The following is a 25,045-nucleotide window of genomic DNA, read 5'->3' as shown; positions in this document are numbered from 1 at the left end:
AATTTGCAGGACCTTTTATAACAGGCATGTAAACTTGCTGAGAAGTCCCGCCCGTTTGACCCCGCCCCAAATACATTAGTGGGATGCAACGTCTTCCCACCCAGACTGATGGACAGCTTACTGAAAGCACCCCAGCGCGTTTCCCCCTCACTGGCAAAGTTACAGACACGCAACGTCACTGTAGACATTTTTTTCAGGTCCTTCACACACTTGTAGTCACAGGCCATGCCCCCTTTCTCCATCACTCTGAAAACATGCCTTCTGGCACGCTTTGGTTGGGGCATGAAGTCCCCTTGCCTCTTGAGGGACCATGGGGGTCAAATAGCCCTCTTGTTACTTCCAGTAAGCCCCACACAGCTAGATTGCTGAGAGGTGGACAGAGGCCATGCCCCAGTCTCTACCACTCTGCAAATGGGTCTCCTGGCACACTACTGATTGGGGGATAAAGTCCACTTTACTCCAGAGGGACTTTGCGGGCCAAAATGCCCTCCTGGTACCTCTGGTAAGTCCTACGCATCGAAATTCTTCAGAGTTGGTCAGAGGCCCAGACTTCTTTCTCCACCACTCTGCAAACGGGACTGCTAGTTAAAAAACCTTAGAAATTCACTGAAAAAAACACAGGTTTCAGGGACTTTATAGTTAGAAATTAGCATTAAAAAAACCTTAGAAATTCACTGGAAAAAACACAGGTTTCAGTGACGTTATAGTTCTCAATTTCCGTTTAATAAACCTTAGAAATTCACTGAAAAAACCACAGGTTCCAGGGACATTATAGTTAGGAATTAGTATTTTAAAAATCTTTGAAATTCACTGAAAAAAACAAAGGTTACAGAGACATTATAGTTAGGCTGACATTTCACTTGTACAAAACCATAGAAATTCAGCTGAGCTATATATCTTTCGCACCCGCAATGCACTGCTGATGACGTCACATATTACATCACTCATGACATGGTCAGTGACATCACTGAAGACATCTCAAATAACATCATCCACATAATCTCTGATGCACTTACTCACATTCAAATACAAGCTTTCATACACCCACTCCAAAATTCAGACTACCAATCTCGAAACCATAGACACACCAATAGCAGCAGTTAGTACATACCCACATACTAATTCCTAGGTCTACACTCACATCCACTCATCCATACAGCCACTCATACATGTAGTCACTCACCAATACAAACACAGATATATGTACTTATATACCTATACAGACACTCACACACCACCACTCACCCATAGACTTAGTCACACAACTAGTCATTGTCCCAAAGAGTCAAACACACTGCCATTTACTCGCCTACACAGTTATACACACAGAACATCACTTATTCATAGAGATACTAACATATACCTACTCTCTTAAACAATCGCTGACACAGCTCACACTCATCTATATCTCTACAGCCACTCTCACAATCACTAACTCTCACATCCAGTCACTTATATTCTCCAACACTCACATATACTGCCATACACATATGCAGTTACTCACCCACACACCACTGAGACATCCATTCACCCACCGACACAGCCATACGCACACTCACTTACCCATACGCCCAGTGAATCACCTACTCACACAACCATGTAAGGAGTCACACCCCCACCCACCCACACAGACACTCAGGCACCGATATAGGTACTCAGACAATCAATCAATAACCCAAAAGACCCTCATGTAGCTACTCACCAACCCATGCAGCCACTCACACACAAACTGACAGACTGATACAGACATACACACAGATGAGACACTCACCCATACATTCTCTGAGACACATATAATCACTCACTTATGCAGTCAGTCACGCACCCACTGAATCATCCATACACTCATACACCCATTCATTCTTCAATACAACTTGGTGTATGTATATATATATTACCTACTGGAAGTCACCAGTAGGTAGTTATAGTTACAACCTATTTTCCATAGGAAAAGCATTTTTTGAGTTGGTAATAACTTTTGCATTGCTTGACAAATCTTTGCGAAATTCTCCAAAAAAAGTCTATCCAAGTCAGCTCCTATCCTGAAAGTTTGAGGGTGATTCGTCAAGCGGTGGCTGAGAAAAAGGGGGTCCCAAAACGCGATATCCCCATGTTAATTTCCATAGGACATTTTGCGACAACTACAGCCCGAACTGCTGAACGGAATTACCCCAAATTTGGCTGAAAGCGACCTTTTTTAAAATGGTGTAAATCCATTCAGTAGATTGAGAAATTCAAAAAATAAAAGTCAAAAAATCAATTTCCCATAGGCAAATTTGTGCACGGCTAGATCTGAAACTACTGAACGGAATTACCCTAAATTTGGCACAAAGGTAATGGTGTAAATCCGTTCAGTAGTTGCTGAGAAATTAGAAAAATAAAAGTTTTGATATCTGGGCGGAGCCTAAGTCCCGTGCACGGGCTGCCAACACACCAAACCAGGAAGTGTTGGCAGCCATCTTGTGGCTCGGTAGAAGCGAGTCGCTAGAAAACAGAGAAACAAAGGTAGAAAACAAGGGAAGGGGGCAGGGTAGAAACACCATGACCCCCTGGCCTGCTCAGGGAGTCCCAGAAGGACCCCCAGGGCCCAAAAAAACATTTAAAAATAAATAAATCGGCGCAATTCGCACTGGGTCGTGGGTTTCCATGTTTTATTTTAATGAGACCCCGAGGTGGGCTAGGTCCCGGGGGGATTTCTTACAAAATAATTGCGGGGGTTCGCTGGGGCTGCGGGGGCCACCTGGGGTCCCCACAGTCTCTGGGCTTCACTCATGTTGGGAGGGGGTTGCGCGGCCCCCCTCTTGGAGCCCTCCAGTTGCTTATAACTTTGGCGTAGTTTGACGATTCTTTACGAAATTTTCCAAAAAGTTTCTCTTTTTTGATCGGCTCCTATCTTTAAAGTTTAGGGGTGATTGGTCAAGGGGGGGGCTGCGAAAAAAGGGGGGTGTCAAAATGTGTTTTCTCAATGCATTTTCCATAGGAAACTTTAGACAAGGCTACAGGTCAAACTGCTGAATGGAATTACACCAAATTTGGTAGGGAAAAAGGTCTTGGTCCAGAAAGCGCGGTTTTGTAGAAATGCTGTAAATCCCTTCAGTAGTTCTTGAGATATTAAAGGAAAAAAATATATATATATCTGGTCGGTGCCTAACTCCCGAACACAAGCTTGCCTCTGATTGAAAATATAAAAGACAGGTTCCGGGGGCAATTTAATATAGTGGAGCTCTGTGTAATGAGGATTTGGATGCAGTGAAGGTTTAAGAGTTATTAACAATAAAGGAGAAACAGGTGAGCGCCAGGCAGCATGACTTCCACTCCAGGACATCAGTAGGAAGATAACCCTTTCACACTCCCTGTGCCCAACATCACCACTTTACAAATTTGCCTTTAGAAGCCTGTCCGTCGGCTCGCAGCTGTCTACCTTTACGAGCTAGTACGCTGCTGTGCCTCTACCTCTGCGAGCAACTACGCTGCTGTTCCTTTGGGAGAAGATGGCTTGTAGTTCTGCCTCTGTGAGTCAAGCGGACGGGCCGCAGTTGTCCCTCTGCGAGCCTGGGTATGAACTGTTCATAAGTCACACTATATGAGCATTGGAAAGCCATTTTGTGATTCAGTCCGTCAGTTGGCATCTGTCTGAGGCATTTCTGAAAATATACTGGAGCTCTTTCTGTGAGAGATACCCCTTTCATGCTGTGTCTCCCCACATTAGCAAGTAACGCACCCTCTTCCCACATCCCCAGCATACCCCCAACAACCTTCTTGGGCCGGAAGTGTCCCTCTATGAACTATTAATAAAAAGATGCTTGTGAGGTTGGAGAAATAAGAATCTTAGTCATGTATAGATTTGCATATAAAACATTTTATTAAAACAAAACAACAAATAAAACTATGTACAGCCGTGGTGTGTCATTGCTGGTCCATTTGTGATTCACAGCCTGCAAGACAAAAAGAAAGATAAGATGGTGCGTCATGCGTCCAGCAAAGGAGATAGAGAGAGAGAGAAAGAGTGAGAGAGAGGAAGAGAGAAAGAGGAAGACAGAGAGGAAGACAGAGAAAGAGTGAGAGAGAGAAGAAGACAGAGAAAGAGAGAAAGAGTGAGAGAAAGGAAGACAGAGAAAGAGATAGAGTAAGAGAGAGAAAGAGTAAGATACAAGGAAGAGAGAAAGAGAAACAGTGTGAGAGAGAGGAAGAGAGAGAGAGAGAAAGAGTGAGAGAGAGGAAGAGAGAAAGAGTGAGCTACAAGGAAGAGAGAAACAGTGTGAGCGAGGAAGACAGAGAAAGAGTGAGAGAGAAAGAGTGAGAGAGAAGAAGCCAGAAAAAGAGAGAAAGAGTGAGACAGAGAGGAAGACAATGAGAGAAACAGTGTGAGAGAGAGGGAGAGAGATAAAGAGAGAAACAGTGTGAGAGAGAGGAAGAGAGAGAGATGGAGAGAGGGAGAGAGAGAGAGTGGGAAAGTGAGAGAGGAAAAGTGAGAGAGAGGAGGAGAAAAAGAAAGAATGAGAGAGAGAGGAAGAGACAGAGAAAGAGAGAAAGTGTGAGAGAGAGAAAGGAAGAGATGGAGAGGGAGTGTTGACACTGGAGAAAATCTTCGCAGCTCACCTTTGTGCCACTGGTGTGTTCTCAACCACGTGCCGGGACATATTGCACTGTCAAGTTTAGTGATCTGAAGGATAGTATAGATTTAGTTATTGCAGAGTACATTCAACTGCACACGTGTAATTCTCTGTCTCAAGGAAGAGAGAAAGAGAGAAACAGTGTGAGAGAGAGGAAGAGAGAGAGAGAGAAAGAGTGAGAGTGAGGAAGAGAGAGAAAGTGAGAGAGGAAGAGAGAAAGAGTGAGAGAGAGGAACACAGACACAGAGAGAAAGAGTGAGAGAGGAGGAGAAAGAGTGAGAGAAAAAGAGAGAAATAGTTAGATACAAGGAAGATAAAAAGAGAGAAACAGTGTGAGAGTGAGGAAGAGAGAGAGAGAGAAAGAGTGAGAGAAGAAGAGAGAAAGAATGAGAGAGAGAAAGGAAGAGATGGAGAGGGAGTGTTGACACTGGAGAAAATCTTCGCAGCTAACCTGTGTGCCAACGGTGTGTCTATAACCACGTGCCGGGAGATAGTGCAGCCCTCAAGTTTAGTGATCTGAAAGATAGTATAGAATTAGTAATTGCAGAGTACATACAACTGCACACGTGTAATTCTCTGCTTCGCTAATGCGCAATGGGCTAATGCGCAATGGGCACCCCATCCACTCCCACTGCTCGGAGGTGTCTGTGCGCTCTTGTGTGCCCAGACCGATGCACACTATCCACTTCCACCGCCCTGAGGTGACTGCTCACTGCTGCGGAAAGAAGTCTCTCTGCTCACCTTCTGCCTCCGCTTGTGTGTAAGAGGGTCCACCACGTGCCGAAGCAACTTTGTCATGCGTTCAGGATGGCCACGCATCATCGCAGATTTTTTGCGCATTCAGCTTTGGTGGTGGTGGGGGGTGAACATCGATTCGTGATTCACAGCCTGTTAGATAAAAAGCAAAATAAGATTGTGCGTCATGCGTCCATCAAAGGAGAGAGGAAGAGAGAGAGAAAGAAAGAAAGAGTGAGCAGAAGACAGCAAAAAAGAGAGAAACAGTGAGTGAGAGAAAGAGAGAGAGAAATAGAAAGAAAGTGAGAAGAAGACATAGAGAAAGAGTGAGAAAGACAAAGAGAGAGAGAAAAACAGTGCGAGAGAGGAAGAGAGAGAGAAAGAGTGTGAAAGAGGAACAGAGAAACAGAGGAAGAGTGAGAGAGAAAGAAACAAAGAGAGAGAGGAAGAGAGAGAGAGAGAAAGAGACAAACAGTCTAAGAGGAAGAGCGAGATAGAAAGAGTGTGAGGGAGAGAAAGGAAGAGATGAGGAGGGACATTGAGTGTCCACACTGTGTACAAAACCGTCACATCTTACCTTTATGCCACCTCTCTGTCTCCAACCATGTGCCGTGACCTAGTGGAACTCTCAAGCGCCCACATCTGAAAGATAGTACAGAATTAGTAATTGGAGAGCAGGGTTGGATTAGGATTCAAAATCGGCCCGGGCACGCAAAAATAAAAATGTGGCCTACACTTGCATATTGCCTTTCCTCAAAACACTTCTTCTGCAAAATTTTATTTAAAAAAAGGGGGAGTGGGGGAGATACAAAAAAATGCACGGATTTGTTTAAACTGGTGACTTAAAAACAAGTGAGGCCACTTCTGCTCAGGCCCCCTGCCCTGCTAGGTATGCATACATTAATGGGTGGCCCTGCGAGAGAAAGAAAGTGACACCTCTGCCTGTTGCTAAACGTGAGGTAATGACGCCTATCTGCCTCCAACAAGGCCATTCAGACACTCACTGGGCCGCTGGCTGTATCCAAACAACAGCGACACTGCCCAAATCTGCCCCCTAGACTGCACCAAAATGCAGCCCACAGTTGGAACTCGGCACTGGCTCCTCGGGCATTGCACCAGTGCCCGCATTACCAATCCAACGCTGTGCCAGAGTATATACGAGTGCGTACGCCTAAATCGCTCTGCCGTCTTTCTGCATTCAGGCTGCTGTACCCCACCTCACTGCTCACCTTTTCACAGTCACAGCACCCTCCATATCATGCAGCTCCGTTCTGCAAGCTAATAGGTCTCATGTTTGGTACTGCGTCTTGATATCGCCATGGCAGAGGACATACCAGTGCACCTATCATCATCGCAGGTTATACACCCGTTCAGTGCTTGCGGTGCTACTAACTCAGTGAGAAGTGAGGCCACGCGGTAGGCCCTCGCTGTTGGCTCAGGCCTACACTTTGGTGCAGCAGAGCACACAAAACATTAAATGTCCCGACCACTGGGATGGGCCATCACCATGGCGGTGTGACTGTGCCGGCCGCAAGTTGCAAGCAACTCTAAAATGGCGTAGAGCACGTGCACCCGGTCTTTTTTATTAGTAGGGTCACATGTCCTGTGACGCCTGTGCTGGATGGGTGTGGTGTGGGTGTATACCAGCCGTGAGGGAGTGGCTGTGGCATCAGTGTTGCCAGATTGGGCTAGATCACGCACAATTGGGCTATATTTTGCTGGTTGTGTGATAAAATTTTGGTGTGTGCTAGTTGCCAGATTATAAATATATATACAGCGCTCAAGCAAAGTAGTATGTTAAAGCGCTTTATTAGACAAATATTTACTTGGCATCCTGCTGCAACATCAATTCCAATGCATTCACCGCCTGCTTGATGCTGTCCCTGCACCTCCTTCCCTAAAGTAGCAATTTTGGGCTACTTTGAGCTACTTTTTGGTTGACTTTGGGCTATAGAAAGCTTAAAAAAAATCTGACAAAACTGGATGCGGGTGTCCGTGTTGGAGTGCTACCGTCACCCGGGTTGCAAAAGCCAAAGTGTCACTCTGTGAGCCAAGTCCAACAATATGGCCAACATGGACGGTACGGGGAATTACTGACCCTATATTCATCCGTAGTTCCACACAAGAAAGATGGTGGACAGGAGACATCTGTGTGGATATGAATGTTTATTGCACATTCAGTGGAGTGTTGCAGCTGTAGCAATACAGGGCCATGGAAAGTTGAAGTTTCAGTTTTTGGCACATGGAGGGCAGCCAATTAGAGACAAGCTCATTGTCAGAGTTAGGCTGCGCCAACATATGTACTTATACAATCACTGCGACGATCCTCACACACTTATAAATTCACTATACACTCTGCTTGCAGTACTCTAATGATGCAGTCTCTATGTATGTACTTGTACAATGACCGAGGCAAAATTACATAACTAACATTTTCTCCCACTGTCAAAGGTAAGTTGGTTGCATACGCTGTCCAGAGCATAATGTAATGTGGTATGGCCCAGGGGCAGCATGTTGCATACGTAATGAACACACGGACACAGATAGATAGTGGAAATGGGTACGGGCACGTGCGCTCAACTCCTTTTTATTACCAGGGTCACATGTCCAGTGATGTCTGTGCTGGATGCGTGTGGGGTGAGTGTAAGCCAGCCCTCTGGGAATGGTTGGTGCTAGCAACAAGTAGAACGGTAATCATTGGATCAGACACAGAGATTCAATCATAAAGGGTCAATGCTTTGTGCTGCACTAAGGTATTTCAGCTGCAATAGTTCTTTCTTGATTCATCTCTTCGTTCAACATTTGGAGATAATTTGGTAAAATTGTACATTCAATGATATCTTTACATGCATTGAAAGAATCTTCATAGCAGTCACAATCTTCAAGTAATTCCTTTTCAGTCCGCCAAGGTTTGAAAAGTTGCAGAAGAGCTAAATATAAAAACTCTTTTATCGTGAGTATCGCAACTTAGTTTCCTGTGATTAATCAAATTTCCTTTGGCATGCTTTACCAAACATCCTTCAGATCCAATTACAGCATGTTTTCCTTCATTTATATTTTCCATAAAAAAAATGTCAAAACTATAATGTTGCAGTATTTCATATAGACATATGTTTTCCAGGTATGGATTTCTATTTGGATAGTACGTATCCAACTTATTTGTTTTCTGAATATCTGTACTTTCCTGTTCATTCAGTGCCAAGTATTCAATTTCTTATAAAGATTTCAAAACTCGATTTTCTGTTGCAGCAAGACCTAGACTTATCCAGATGATTCCTCTTGACTTTGAATATAAACTTGCAGATGTCTATCGATCCGAACATTCGTAGGATCCAATTTCTCGATGTGAAAGCATCTTCAAGCTGAAGCTGTACAATTTTTGGCTAAGTGTCTTCTCCTGTGAAATTTCTTCGCACATTTCTTTCAATTCTGTCTTCTCAGACTTGGTGATATATGATGTGACATAGCAAGAAACAGCAATTGAATTATCTGCAACATATTGTATGTCCATATTTGCAGTCAACCTCTTCAAAATCACCGGATTGTAATCATTAATGCACTTCGATTCTTCTGTTCTTTTTATATTATAAGTATTTTTGGGTGATTTTCGAGTGATAGTATGCCTCACTGCTGACATAAAACTGTTCACTCTTCCTTGCGATTACTTATGGTGCACTGAATTAGTAGTACCTTTGGCGCTCAGCGTGTATGTACCCTGCGATGATGCGTGGTCTGGGAGGGCCGCACTCGGACCAATGTCTTTTGTCTCTTGAATTCTGCCTCAATAAGGCCACGTGGGGATGACTTACGGTGCACTGAGTTAGTAGTACCTTTGGCGCTCAGCGTGTACGTACCCTGCGATGATGCGTAGTCCGGGGAGCCGCACTCGGAGCAATGTCTTTTGTCTATTGAATTCTGCCTCAATAAGGCCACGTGGTGATGACTTATGGTGCACTGATTTAGTAGTACCTTTGGCACGGAGCGCATACCTACTGTATGATGATGCGTGGTCTGGGGGGGCCGCACTCAGCGCAATGTCTTTTGTCTATTGAATTCTGCCTCAATAAGGCCACGTGGCGATGACTTATGGTGCACTGAGTTAGTAGTACCTTTGGCGCTCAGCGTGTACGTATCCTGCGATGATGCGTGGTCCGGGGGCCGCACTTGGACCAATGTCTTTTGAATTCTGCCATAATAGGGCCACGTGGCGATGACTTGTGGTGCACTGATTTAGTGGCACCTGAAGCACTCAGCGTGTGCGCACCCTGCGATGATGCGAGGTCCGAGAGGGCCGCCCTAGGAGAAATGTATCTTGCGTACTGGACTGCGTCATCTGCAATCGCTACTCCATCTGAATTGTGATGCCTGCTGTCCGCAGTGTAGATCGAAGGCATTAGACTGTACAGACATAACTCTGAGGGGCTGTGCCGCTGGGTTCGAGGGGGCCTGTGTCGAGGAGACCTACGGTCATGGCGGCAGCCACGTGGCAGGGTGAGGCCCGCCGCTCTGGCAGACACGTTGGTCTTTACAGTTGACAAGTGAACCACGCCCAGAGCCCTGGCTTATTTATTCATACTCCTATGCTGGAGTGACATACGTTGGACCAGCCTACTGCTCTTCCGCTTCCAGGGGAGGACAACAGAGCTACATGTCCGAGATCTTCCCCACTGCCTGAGGTAACATGGTTGCGTCTATTGTTCACAACACTACAAGCACCAGCAGTATATGTACAGATGGAGAGGTTTATGATCTGTATAGTCAGGTCTATCCAGCACATCACCGCTATACTTGGTATTGTGTGCATTATTATTATTGATGGATGAGTTGCGTCCTTCACGCATATTTGCTTGCCATATTTGCCAACATTCAAGTATTGTGTGGCTGAGAGACCATGCCGTTTTTGGAAGGTCCGTTGTCCTGTTCTGTGCTGCCTCGGTGGTAGTAGAGAGGGGGTGGTCCGGGGGGAGACGTCCTGAGGCTGGTGGTAGTGAGTGTTGTGGCCTTCATGGGTGTTTGAGCTGCGTGATCAGTAACTCTATGACATATGTTGCGCTTCAGATGTGATTCTGGGCTGCGATCCCTTTCACATTGTAGGAGTCGTCCTGGTTAACACCAGTAAAATGCAGAGGTTAGATACCTACTGCAAACGTGGCTTATTGCCTGTTTTTGGATCGCACCCCAGATTTGGTTGCTTGTTGAAAATATCAGGAACTGGTGCTTTTGTGTTAATTTTTACACGGGGATGTCTACTCTGTATATTATTACCGTTAGTTGTTCTCATTTGTGCCGAATTTTTTTGTGTGGAAGCTATTGCTGGAAAACTGGGGATATTGTCTGTTTTCACTAGGTTGACAATGAAGTGATAATTTAAAATCACTGAGAAAACTTAGGTTTAAAGAAGAAAATAATTAGAAATTAGCATTTAAAAAACCTTTGAAATTCACTGAAAAAACCATAGGTTTCAGGTACGTTATAGTTACAAATTAGCATTTAAAAAACCGTTGAAATTCACTGAAAAAAACATAAGTTTCAGGGACGTTATAGTTAGTTGGACATTTCACTCATACAAAACCATAGAAATTCTGCTGTTATAGTTAGGTTAGCTAACTATAACTCGTGCCCCCGCAATGCACTGCTGATGATGTCAAATATGACATCATTCATGACATGGTCAGTGACATCACTGATGACATCTCAAATGACATCACTGATGACATCACTGATGACATCATCCACGTGACAATCTGGTGCACCTCCTCACACCCTAATATAACCTTTGATACACCCCCTGTAAAATACAGACTACCATTTTCAAAACCATCAACACACCAATACCAGTTACTACAAACACACTCACTAATTCCTAGGTCTACAGACACATGCACTCATTCATCCATACAACCATTCATACATGCAGTCACTGATCAATACAACACTATCATACACACTCACACACCTATACAGACACTCACACACCACCACTCATCCTAGTCAGTCATGCACTTATCCTACTCAGTCATGCAAAAAATCAATCACAGTTCCATTTACTCACCTACAAAGTTATACACACACCACCTAATTTATTCACACAGATACTAATGCATACTTACTCTCTTATATAATCACTAATACAAGTATTCACTCATCCATACAGCCACTCCCACAATCAATGACTCTCACATATAGTCATTTATATACTCCAACTCTCACATACACTGCCTTTTACTTTTGTACTTACTTGGACATCTACCACTGACACATCCAGGCACTCACCAACACATCCATACACACACTCACTCACTTATAGAACTGTTTCCACATGCTATCTTAAAGCCATACACCCACTAAATCAACTACTCACACATTTATGCACAGAGTCACACCCCCCCCACCCAACCACACACATACTCAGTCTCCCATACAATTACTCAGGCAACTAATCAATAACCCATATCGATACCCGTGGAGCTACTGACCAACTGATGCAGCAGGTTATACAACAACAGACAGACTGATACAGACATTCACAAAGTTTAGTCACTAACCCATGTATTCAGTAAGACACATCTAATCACTTAAACAGTGAGTCACACACCTACTAAATCCTCCATCCAGACACTTATACATTCACTCATTCTTCAATACAGCTTGGTATTTATATAATACATATTTAAATTTTAAAGAAAAACACATTCACTGGATGATGTCATCAGTGATGTCATTTGAGATGTCATCAGTGATGTCACTGACCATGTCATGAATGATGTAATATGTGACGTCATCAGCAGTGCATTGCGGGGGTGCGAGTTATAGTTAGCTCAACTAATTTCAGTGAATATATATATATATATATTGTCCTTCGTTTCCCCGCAGGGCTGGTTTCTCGCGCACTCACGGAAGGAACAAGGCGTCACCAATTTTTATCGTCAAATTTCTTTATTTACAGCATGCCAGTTAAAAAGCTCTACGCATTTCAGTCCCACCAGGGACCTTGTTCACGAGACTGGTCTTTACTGAAACTTTTTTTGTTTTAAATCCACCTCTACAATCAAACGTTATATCATTGTACTCCAACATCCAGAATGACATTGGTCTGAACGCATGCAAACACTTCTTGTCGGAGAGAAACATCCAATTTACCAATCACAACAACATTATACTGGAAATGATCCAAATGTGCTTAGAACAGAATTCGTTTATGTTTGGGGAGGAAATTTTTCGCCAACGCAAGGGTACGGCTATGGGATTTTCCTTTAGCCCATCGTACGCCTGTCTAACTATGGGTCAATGGGAGAAAACCTGGGCGTGGAGCATTGAAAATGATATCTTTGTCAATAAAACCATAGCCTGGTTCAGATACATCGACGATTTGTTGATAATCTGGGAAGGAATCGAGCAGGAATTTGCTGAGTATTTTGAGATATTGAACAACTCGTATTTCAATTTGAAATTCACATATAACATCAGTGACCAGAGAGTGGTATTCCTAGACACCGAAATCTACATCTTGGAAAATACAGTACATACGACTTTACACCGTAAAAGTACTGCGACAAATGCAGTTTTACATGCTGGGAGTTTCCATCAAAAAAGTCTAATAAACAATATTCCTTATGGTGAATTTCTGAGGATTAAAAGAATTTGCTCGAAAGATGAGGAGTGGGAAAAACATCGAAATCAAGCCATAACAAGATTCAAACAAAGAAACTACAGCTCTAAGACGATTCAAACCTCATTGCGAAAAACCACGACCATCAATAGACTGGATTTGTTAAAAGAAAAACAAAAAGAAACAAACGAAGAAAACAAAATAAGGTTCATAACAACTCACTCCACGGAGAATGCAAAAGTGATGAAAATACTACGCAAAAACTGGCATATTCTGCGTATGGATGCAACCACATCAGCAATAATGGGGGATCACCCCAACATAACGTACAGACGGGCAAAAAATCTAAGAGATCAATTGGTCCACAGTCATTTCAGGAATCCAAAGAAACAAGACACTTGGCTCAAACCCAAAGGGTTCTTCAAATGTACATATTGCAAAGTCTGTGCAATCGCCCAAAACACCAAGGAAGTACTTATGGCTAATAAACGTATGTGGAAAATCCAACAGCTAATCAACTGCAAGAGCCAATTTGTGATCTACATAATTGAATGTCCCTGCTCAATGAAATATGTGGGAAGCACAAAATGCGAATTGAAAAAACGCATCTTGGAACACGTAAGGGCCACAATAAACACCGATAGGAGCAATGCGGTGGCCAAACATATGGAGAAGGTACACAAAGGAAACTGGAAAGATCTTAAATTCTATGCCATTGAAGCAGTGGGAACACATCCCAGAGGAGGAGACCGTGAAAGAGTGATGAGGCAAAAGGAATCGAAACATATTCTAAATTTCAGAACTTTGACCCCTGATGGTCTAAATCAAGACGAAGAACTCCATTACCATCTATAAACTGCAGAACTAGCTTATCATCATGAGTGACATTATCCTTGACTGTCAGCGAATTGTTTTTATTTTTATTTTTTCATATAGGTTTAATCACAGTTTGGGTGGACTTAGGAGCACTGGGTTGAACAGTCAAAATCTTAATTGAAAGGAAAATAGACTGGGAGTAAATTAAGATCCAAAACATGCTTGAAAAATGAGGGCCCACTAGAGGGCAATTTTGACATAAAGTTGGGACTCATTTGGTTGATTTAATCAAGAGTGAATAAAATTTCCTAAAACGAGGGCCCACCAGAGGGCCATACACAATGTAAAATGAATTGTCATACAGACACATCAGGGCATAGTTTAGAAATTTATTCGAATGCCGTAGAAAGTGCATACTGTTATCTACACATTGCACGTTCATAGAGGGTCTAAATTAACAGAAATTCCCAGTAGCTTTTGTTTAGCTAAACATCACATATATGTAATGGTACAACACACTAAGGTAAAATTGTAAGGACTTCAATTACCAGAATGCCTAGCTGCTCCCTAAAGGAAGTGATGTCACGTTTGCTTGTAGAGGTGGATTTAAAACAAAAAAAGTTTCAGTAAAGACCAGTCTCGTGAACAAGGTCCCTGGTGGGACTGAAACGCGTAGAGCTTTTTAACTGGCATGCTGTAAATAAAGAAATTTGACGATAAAAATTGGTGACGCCTTGTTCCTTCCGTGAGTGCGCGAGAAACCAGCCCTGCGGGGAAACGAAGGACAATTTGATTACGGCTTGACCCTGCCGTCTCTGAACGCACCGCCTCAGAGTGCCCAAAGATTTCTGAAGTGGGTCGCTTTGTAGAAAATATATATATATATATATTTTTTTTTGTAGCAATGTTGTTTGATGCCCGATCGCACAGCAGCGGGTGCGGGCGTGGGGCCAAACCCAGGCCAGGTTCAATTTTGTAACAAGAGACGCCGCACTCTGGAACCAGTGGTTTTCAAAATTTTATTCAGACAAAGCCCAGTCTGTCGTACGACAGACTGGGCTTTGTCTGAATAAAATTTTGAAAACCTCTGGTTCCAGAGTGCGGCATCTCTTGTTACAAAAAAAATAAATATATATATATATATATATATATATATATATATATATATATATATATATATATATATATATATATATATATATATATATATATATATATATTACCTACTGGCGGTCGCCAGTAGGTAGTTATAGTTAGGACCACGTTTCCATAGGAAATCCGCAACATTCTATTTTGAATAACTTTGGCGCCGGTCAACGAATCCTCGCGAATTTTTCAAAATAGGTGGGGCGCTACGCTCCGCTCCTACCCTGAAAGTCTCGGGGGGATTCGTCAAGCGGGGGCTGAGATAAAAGGGGGGTCCCAAAACGTGTTTTTCCCATGCATTTTTCCATAGGACCTTTAGACAGGGCTACAGCCCGAACGGCTGAACAGAATTACTAGAAATTTGGCAGAGAGGTAGTCCTCAGGTCAAGGAAGTGCCTTTTGTAGGTTTGGTGTAAATCTGTTCAGTAGATTCTGAGAAAATAGCCTTTAAATCAATATATATATCTGAGCCAGCTTACGGTGCGCTTACGGTACGCTTACCGTACGCGTACGGTGGCGTGCGCGAGCGCGATTCTGATTGGCTCTTAGATCTTAGTAAACATTCGAATCGGCCGAAACCAGGAAGCGGCGGCCGCCATTTTCTCTCTCGCACTGAGAGTGATGTTTAAAATATAAAGCACAAAAACATGTAAAGGGGCTGTTTAGACAGCTCCCACACACATAGCCATGTTGAGGGAGTCCCCAAAGATCCCCCAAGGCCAAAAACCGAATTTTTATTTTTTCGCTAATTTCGCCGATTACGCTTACCGTACGCGTACGGTATAAAATTATAAAAAAAAAAAAATTATCCACACTCTCCCCACCCCGTGTGCAATTGGTGCCCGCAGGACATCAATTTTGCATGGCTTATTTGAGATGAGATAAACTAAAATATTTAAAACAAAAATAATTTTTAAAAAAATTATCCACACTCTCTCCACCCCGTGTGCCAATGATGCCCGAAGGGCACCATTTGTGCATGGCTTATAACAAATACGAAAAACTAAAATATTATCTTTCAAAACGAAGTGCATCATATGTCCTCCATGTGCGCACGGTGCGTGAAGCGCATCGTGCGTACATGGTCCATCTAGCGTAACGTGGGCACGCGGTGCGCGTAGCGCACCGCGTGCCCACCGTGCGTGCACGGCACTAACTGCGTAAAGTGGGCGCGCGGTGCGCGAAGCGCACCGCGTGCTCACTGTGCGCGCACGGTGCGCGAAGTGCACCGTTCGCGCACGGAACGAACTGCGTTAAGTGGGCGCGCACGCCACGAATGGCGTAAAGTAACTTAGCATTTAAAAAACCGTACAAATTCACTGAAAAAACCATAGGTTTCACACACGTTATAGTTAGGAATTAGCATTTAAAAAACCTTGCAAATTCACTGAAAAAACCATAGGTTTCACACATGTTATAGTTAGCGGAAATTTTACTGATAAAAAACCAATGAAATTCCCCCGTTATAGTTAGTGCAGGCAACTATAACTCACGCGACCGCAATCCTCTGCTGATGCTAATACTGTATTTAGACACTTATTTGCCCATGTCTTCTTCCATACATTTTTAGCTATACATATATTACAAATATTTTTTTTTCATAAAGACACATATGTCATCAGCAGAAGATTGCGGTCGCGTGAGTTATAGTTGCCTGCACTAACTATAACGGGGGAATTTCATTGGTTTTTTATTAGTAAAATTTCCGCTAACTATAACATGTGTGAAACCTATGGTTTTTTCAGTGAATATATATATATATATATATATATATATATATATATATATATATATATATATATATATATAATATATATATATATATCCTACTGGCGGTCACCAGTAGGTAGTTATAGTTAGGGGTCGTTGGATGAATATTCATGAAATTTTCCAAACAAATTCTTTGTTCATATTAGCTCCTATGTGGGAGATTTGGGGGTGATTTACCAAGGGGGGGCCGAGAAAAAAGGGGGGCCCCAAAACGTGTTTTCTCCATGTTAATTTCCATAGGAAACTTTAGACAAGGCTACAGGTCGAACGGGTGAAAAAAATTACCCCAAATTTGGCAGGGAGAAGAGGCTTGGTCTAGAAAGCACACTTTTGTTTATTTGGTGTAAATCCATTCAGTAGTTTTTGAGAAATATCGAAATTTACAGATATCGATATTTGGGAATTCTGCCATCTGATTGACTGAGGTGTTACGAGCATGAGCTTGCTGCTTATTGGTTGGGAGTGCTGTGAGCGATTGCAACTAGGAAGTGTTGGCCACCATTTTGGGATTCTGTCAAAGCGAGTAAGGGAAAAAAGGGTAAAAAAAGTAGGAAAGAGGAGGGTAGGAGCACTGTAACCTCTGTGGGGTGTTTAGGGTGTGCAATAGAGGGGGTGCGAAGCAAACTACTTATACCTACCGGTCTGAAAGTTCTGGGTACCGAAATGAAGTGAGGTATTGCGTAATCTGATGCTGCTAAGTTGAGCTGCTGCAGGAGTCGGGGAATGAAAGCGTGAGCCCGAACTGTGTGTCTGATGCTGTGAAGTCATGTGCCCAGGCCGCTGCACCACACCTGTGGAAGTAGTGTCAGCATGTGTTTATACCTACTAGGATGAACTACTGACTCCCACTGGTTTGAAAGTCCTGGGGTACGGAAAATATGTGAGGTATTGTCTAGAGTCTCATGGTGCTAAGCTGAGGTGCTGCCGGAGTCGGGGATGAAAGCGTGAGTCCAAACTGTGTGTCATATGCTGTGAAGTCATGTGCTCAGGCCGCTGTGCCACATCTGTCAAGTAGTGTTAGCATGTAGTTATACCTACTCGGAGGAACTTTTGTTTTGAACATTGTAACTTGTGTATGGTGCTTAGGGGGTGTTATACAGGGAGTGCAAAGGTAGATTTGCGCGTTTCAAATCAATACGGCATTTGTAAAGCGCAAACTACTCACCCCTATGGGTCTAAAGGCCCTCGAGGCTGGCGTGGAAATTATGTGAGCTATTAAGTGAGCTATTGCCCAGAGTCACATGGTGCTGAGCTGAGGTGTCCAAAGGTGTCCTTCATAAGCATTTCCAAACCTACCCCAGTCAATGTGCCTAGGTCATTTCCACCACAATGCACAATCATGAGGTCAGGGTGTGGCAGATGCAAAGAGGTTTTAGCCAAAGGTAGCAATTGGTGCCACTTCAATCTTCTCTGTGCAAAACATTTAATGTCCACATTTTGTAAACCTAGGTCTAAGTCAAAACGTCTGTGTTCTGTATACCTCTTGCACCAGAAAATATAGCTATGTCCTACGATCCACACTAGCATTTTGAAGGAATGGCTGGAAGGTATGGAACGATGTCTATAGCTCATGCAGTTCCTTGGTAGAATATAAGAGATGTGTTTAAAGATGGGGAACTACTTTTTTTTGCCATACAAAACGATACGTGATTGGGAGGTGGAAAGCATTCTTTTTTAAAAGTAGGGTGCATGTTCGTTTTGTGGACAAGCATCTTTGTGATTGGCTAAGAAAAAGCAGTTTCAACGTGGAGTACATATCATAGGATAAAATTTGCTCAACTGAACCACACCTGCTACTTGCGTTTGGAAGGCACTGTTCAAACTTAAAACAATCGTGAACTTTTAACCTGCACGTGCCGTTAAATGTTCGAGAAAATATTGCAAAAAAATATCGTTAAGTTTAAAAAAACGTATGAACTTTTAACATGCATGTGTTTTAGAATGTTCTAGAAAGTGTGTTGCTAGAATACGTTGCACTTCTGACTTCTGTGTTGTTGAATATTAAAAAAACTGTTTATATGGAAAATTAAAAAGAAACCAATAGAGAGAAGTTTTGAAACCTAAAAGAATCAAGGAACTATTCTAATTTGTTCTTTACATGTATTTATGTGTTGAGCAACAAAATTATAGATACAACAGCACCAGGAAGAGGAAGAAGCAGGGGGTGGAGGGACAGGGGGAGATGGGCAGAATGGCACACATGCACAATTAAGTACAGCACAAGTAAAGACAAATAACGGCTAAAATGAAACACACCAACAAGGAGCATAAGTCACACAACCCGCCAACATCACACCACTGAACGAGCATAGAAGTGAAAACCACGCTGCATTCATACAGGATGTGTACAAAGGCCGGTCCTTGGTGTTGTGGGATGTCTGCGACCGTGGTCATCATGGATGAGATGCGCAGCACGTGGCACATGGGCGAGTTTACTGTGTGTTACGTTGCCAAACAGCTGCTCCTTCCTCCCATGAGCCCCCACACTTTTCTACGGTGCGCTGTTGTATCTCGTGCACTCGTACTACACACCATTGTAATGCCTATTCATGCATGTCCTGCTACATTCAAACTACACCATCACAGTGCCGTTTGGAGGTGGTGCATGCCACTTTACAACATTGAGTGCTGCGGCCCTTGTGGCAGGCCACACAAGAACATAGAGACACACTTACCACACTTCCTGTACATGGACATGTCCGAGACACCCCGTTCCCGTTGCCGGATCGGCACACCCCTGTGCTGACCTGTGTACTCCGGACCAGCACACGCCGGTTGTGCATTCCGGAGGATGCGTGCGTAGCTACATGTCTAGGCTCACTGCCAACGCTGAGGTGAGAGCACACTGTGATTTTGCAGGGTTCGTGCCTATCATGCTAAGACAATTGTTACGAAGACACCCACCTGTACTCCGGTTTGTTCCTTCCCTGATGCTGCCGTCCCCAACTCCCTCGGAAATCAGCGAGAAAGAGCAAGGTAGGTAAGTACTCACTATTCCCAACTGATTCCCAAGGGAAGGGGGGAATGGATGAGAAAGAGAGAGATAGACAAAACACTGTCTGCAGGCTGCTATTTTCGGAAGTGTCCAGGAGTTGGTCTATCAGGAAACTGGGAGCTAGTCTGTGACCGGTGGTACTTGTCTGTGGTCAATGTTGTGGAAGATTTACCTGAAAGATTCAACACAAAGAATACGACTGTGTCTCCTGTAGATTCACTCAACTGTAATCATAGCAGAATCGCATTATCATTATTTACACATTAACATTATGTTATGTTATGTTATGTTAACATACCCTGGTTGCCTTCTGCTATTGTCCGTTAATCTATGTTTTAGTTTTCCACTATGATTCTTGACCTGACCATCTGAAATGACATAAACAACATCACTTTGAAACTAGAGCTCGGCCTTCTAAGTGGTCGTAATTATTCTTTTGTAAAAAACTGAAACTCAATACCTTTTAACGCACCGGCCTCTGACCGTAATGGGGGGTCTGAAATAAATAAAACACATATACAGAGCACAACAGCTTCTGACTTTACAAGCCCTTCAAGTGCCCTTCAATAATCTGTAAACTAGAATTTTTGTTTTATCTAATCACCACTTTTTACTATCTTTTGATAGTCCCATAATCTCTTGTAAAAGTAGTAACTTCGTTTTCTGAGACTTCAACACAAAAGAAAAGGAATTACATTCATATGAATTATAAGAGAATTACTCAACTGTACACATATCTTTTCACTAGCGCTGGAGCGCTTAATTAAGTCCATGATAGGCACATGATCGATTGTGCGAAGTCTTTGTAGTCTTGAGAGTTCAACTAAAAAGTCCCTGAAAGGGCGCTGCCCAGTCTTGGTTAAATAACTATTAGATCATAGAAAAGTTTGATCTTACCGGTAGAAACTTAGCTAGCAAAAATAACGTTACCGCGATGCTACCAGGTTGCTTGGTAACGCCTTTGTTGATGTGTTGTCTTTCTCTTTGTAGGACCAGGAAGCAGGAAATCCAGCCGGAAGTTTCGTGCAAAGGAAAGAGGACCGGAATCAGCAGAAGAACGACGGGTGAGCGGAGGAGCCAGCCGGATGTCTGTGCTGAAGCCTGGAGGGGTCTTGAACACGGAGACAAGTAGGAGTCACTTTCAACGGAAAGCTAAGCATTGGGAAATGACGGGCGGGGTTTAAATAGGCTGCCAGACAAGCGTTTATTCACGCGTAGGATCGTGCTACAAAGGTGCTCAAAAAATGGGTGATTTACATACACATGTTAAATCTAAATACACGTTCCACTGGATCCAATAGCACCTGCTCTCAACCGAGTCAGGGAGTACGAAAATAAACAAGCATTGGTCATAACAAGTAAATGCATATTATAACAAGTATTGAGCACTACAAATAATCATATTGTAACAAACATTTAACACTTCAAATGAAGATGTTTTTCAGTTAGCCTACTCAAACATCAGGAGGGAGCATAACATCAGCTGCAGGATGGGGTTTTCATGACAACAATGACCACAGGGACACACTTGCTCAGATGCGGGTTTGGGGGGCGTTGGCGGTCCTCGGGTTGTTGCGATGAGTCTTGTGGCCCTCATGGGTATCCCTGTATCATGCTCATTGACTCTATGGCACCTGTGAGTGTTCTGGTGTGGCTCTTGGCTGTGTTCCCTTTCATGGTGCAGGTAGTCGTCCTGCTTAACACCAGCAGAAAGCAGGTGTAAAATCCCTGGTGCTAACATGGCTTATCGCCGGAATTTGTTTCGCATTGCAGTTGGTGTGAAAGTTGTAATGTGATTTTTTTTCGTCTGCAGAACAATATACGAACTGAGCAGTGTATCTCGTCAAGATCCAGCACCTGACGCACTATTCCCAATCAATATAAATACAATGAGATTTCTTAATTGATTTTGTGTGTACACTGTAAGTGCAGCCACTACCTCAGTGAAATTCATTACAGGATTTTAGTATTTAGAATAAATTGCAAAGGTGCACCTTGTATCTTCTTGTGTGGGAATGGCTAGTCTGCATTTCATTATCAGCACTTTAATGGAAGTAAAGTTGAGATAAATCTAACACACTATTCAGAAGTTGGTGCAAACTGCAGACATCACCAGTATTCCCACGATAAGTGCCCCAAAATGTAACACCATGGTGGACTCCATCAAATAACAGTAATAAGAACAAGAAAGAGATACACAGCAGTTAAGAGAACAACCAAAAACATTATACTTTTTTTTTCAAACTTTACTTTTTTATAAACAGATATATGTACACCAGAATCGATAAACTTTTCAAACTTTTTTTTAACTAAAATATATATATATGAACGATAAACTAATAAACAAAATTTTACAAAAATAATAGAAAACAACAAGGCGGAACACTCTCCTGTGTGGACCATGGATGTCGACGACAGAGCCTGGAAAATAAAGAACAAAATGAGGACATGTGTAATGGGCATATCAAAGGAGAGAGACACAGAGAAACAGAGAAGGAAAAAAAAGCCAGAGAGAAAAAGAGAGGGAAGGAAAGAAAGGGCATGAGAAAGAGAGAAGGAAGAGAGAGAGAGAATGAGAGAGAGAGAGAGAGAGAGAAAGACAGACACTGCCGCCCCTGCGCATCTATGAGCAAATAATTACCTGGTGCCACCGGAGTTTGCAGCAGTGGGCACTCCATGTGCCCGTCAAAACTCCGTGCATCCCAGATATGTCGCTGAGTCCTGAGTCATGAATGGCGGAGACCACATCAGCTTCTCCGCGGATCTCACAGATGTCGCTGAGTCTTGAGTCCTGAATGGCAGAGACCACATCAGCTTCTCCGCGGATCTTACAGATGTCGCTGAGTCCTGAGTCCTGAATGGCGCAGACCACATCATCTTCTCCACGTCCCGGCAGATCTCACACATGTCGCTGAATCCTGAATCATCAATGGAGGAGACTACATCAGCTTCCCCGCGGCCCTGCAGATCTCACACATGTCGCTGAGTCCTGAGTCATCAATGATGGAGACCACATCAGCTTTTGGGGCCGCTAAGCCTGTGGAACTCTAGTCCATGCCACGTGGTGGTAGGCCCCTGATGGCCATATGAGCTTCGGGTGGTACTAACCCTGTGCATCTGAAGTCCGCGCCAAGGGGTGGTAGGCCCCTGATGGCTATGCAGATCAGGGTGCGACTAACCTTCTGCGCAACTTTTCAAAGACTCTTTATGGTTGAGACACGTGGAGCGTCCGCCATCTAGTCAGCACCAGCAATAAAGGATGTGACGTTGTCGATCTATTATATTTGTGTGGCCACATTGCCTGTGACGCATGTGCCTGACAGGTGTGGTGTGTGTGAAAACCTGCCCTGAGGGAGTGGCCGTGAGATGTTGAGAACTAGACCACTGACCTGCACACCAGCAGCGAGTACGCCTGCGACAGGTAGCTATTTGGGGCCAACGTCAGAATGTAATCGGAGTTGCGTGGTGTGCAATACGACGGAACAGGGCAGGGATAGCTACAATGATGCGGACGGCTCATAGGACTGCGTCTGTGAGTCGAGCAGACGGGCTGCAGCTGGCCCTCTGTGAGCCTGGGTGCAAATTGTTCATAACTCACACTACATAAGCATTGAAAAAACATTTTGTGATTCAGTCCGTCAGCTGGCATTTGTCCGAGGCATTTGTGAAAACATATCGGAGTTCTTTCTGTGATAGATACCCCTTTGACGCTGCCTCTCCCCACATCAGCAGGTAATGCACCCTCTTCCCACATTACCATCATACCCCCAACAACCTTCTTGGGCCTGGAAGTGTCCCTGTGTGGTTGGACAAAGAAGAATCTTAGTCATGTATAGATTTACATATTAAAAAATGTATTTAAAGAAAAGAACAACAAATAAGACTGAAGGGAGTCTGGTGCTGTGGTCGCTGCCATGAAGTTGGGGTCACTGCCATTCAGGACTCAGGACACAGTTCCACATGTGGGATCGGCTTGTGTTAAAGAGGGTTAGTAACACAATGTGCCGCCGGCCTTGCATATGGAAATATGCCTCACTGATCAGAGGGAGTGTGGTGCTGTGGTTGTCTCACGGAGTTGGGGTCACTGCCATTCAGGACTCAGGACACAGTTCCACATGTGGGATCGGCTTGTGTTGAAGACAGTTAGTGGCACCATTTGTCGCCGGTCTTCCACAGTGTAGGCCAGAGGTAGCGGTGAGCAAGGGTCCACAGCCACATGCATATGTTGGTGGCCCCACCGGGCTGCGTAGTGCAGGTTCACTGTCACCACGTGTCACCAGCCTTCCATATGGAATTACCCCTCACTGATCGAAGGGAGTCTGGTGCTGTGGTCGCTGCAATTCAGGGCTCAGTTACACATATGGGATCGGCTTGTATTGAACAGGGTTAGTTGGCACCACGTGTTGCCGGTCTTCCACAGTGTAGGCCGGAGGCAGCGGTCAGCAAAGACCCACAGGCAGGTGACGTTGACTTGAGCTGAACAGATTGGGAGCATTTGGTCTTCTTAACACATTATAGTCTCTTACACAATTTGCATCGCTACTAATCTTGAATTGTGAACCCCAGTGTAGGGCGGAGGCAGCGGTCAGGATGGGTGCACAGCCACGTGGCGTTGAGTTGAGCTGCACAGTTAGTGGCACCTGGAGTACTCAGCGTGTGCGCACCCTGTGATTATACGTGGTCCCGGCGAGCTGCAATGGGAGCAATGTGTTTTGTCTAATGAATTGTGCCTTGATGAGGCCATGTGGTGATGAGTTATGGTGCAGTGAGTTAGTAGCACCTGAAGCACTCAGCGTGTGCACACCCTGCGATGATGCGTGGTCCAAGAGGGCCGCACTGGGAGTAACTTGTCTTGCGAACTGGACTGCGACATCTGCAATCGCCACTTCATGTGAATTCTGAGCGCTGCTGTCCGCAGTGTACATCGAAAGCAGTAGTCGGTACAGACATAAGTCTGCAGTGCTGTGCTGCCGGGTTCGCAGGGGGCCTGTGTCGAGGAGGCCCGTGGTTATGGCGGCAGCCACGTGCCAGGGTGAGGGCTGCCACTTTGACAGACTCGTTGGTCTTCCCTCAAGTGAACCACTCCTAGGGCCTGGCCCATTTATTCATACTCCTACGCTGGAGTGGCATACGTTGGAGCAGCCCACTCTGCTTCCACTTCCAGGGGGGGACAACACAGCTACATGACCGAGATCTTCCCCACTGCCTGTGGTAACAATTGTTGCGTCCACTGTGAACTACACTACAAGTATCAATAGTATATCTCCACATGGAGAGGTTTGTGCTTTGCATAGTGAGGTCTGTGCAGCACATCAGCATTATACTTGGCATTGAGTGCTTTATTGTTCATGGGTGACTTGC

General features: G+C 44.1%; 1 long non-coding RNA gene across 1 annotated transcript; it reads right to left on the bottom strand.

Moving 5' to 3' along the window:
- Positions 1–3,915: 3,915 nt before the first annotated feature.
- On the bottom strand, positions 3,916–6,957 carry LOC146834491 (uncharacterized). Its single transcript, XR_014960302.1, has 5 exons — positions 5,926–6,957; positions 5,355–5,501; positions 5,065–5,129; positions 4,600–4,663; positions 3,916–3,935 (listed from the first exon to the last, which is right to left on the bottom strand). It is a non-coding gene; the product is annotated as an uncharacterized LOC146834491 (long non-coding RNA).
- Between the last annotated feature and the right edge of the window lie 18,088 nt (positions 6,958–25,045).

This window comes from Triturus cristatus, chromosome 4_2 (assembly GCF_964204655.1).
Source record: "Triturus cristatus chromosome 4_2, aTriCri1.1, whole genome shotgun sequence".
In the NCBI taxonomy this organism is placed as follows: domain Eukaryota; kingdom Metazoa; phylum Chordata; class Amphibia; order Caudata; family Salamandridae; genus Triturus; species Triturus cristatus.
This window is presented reverse-complemented; position numbering and strand designations above follow the sequence as displayed.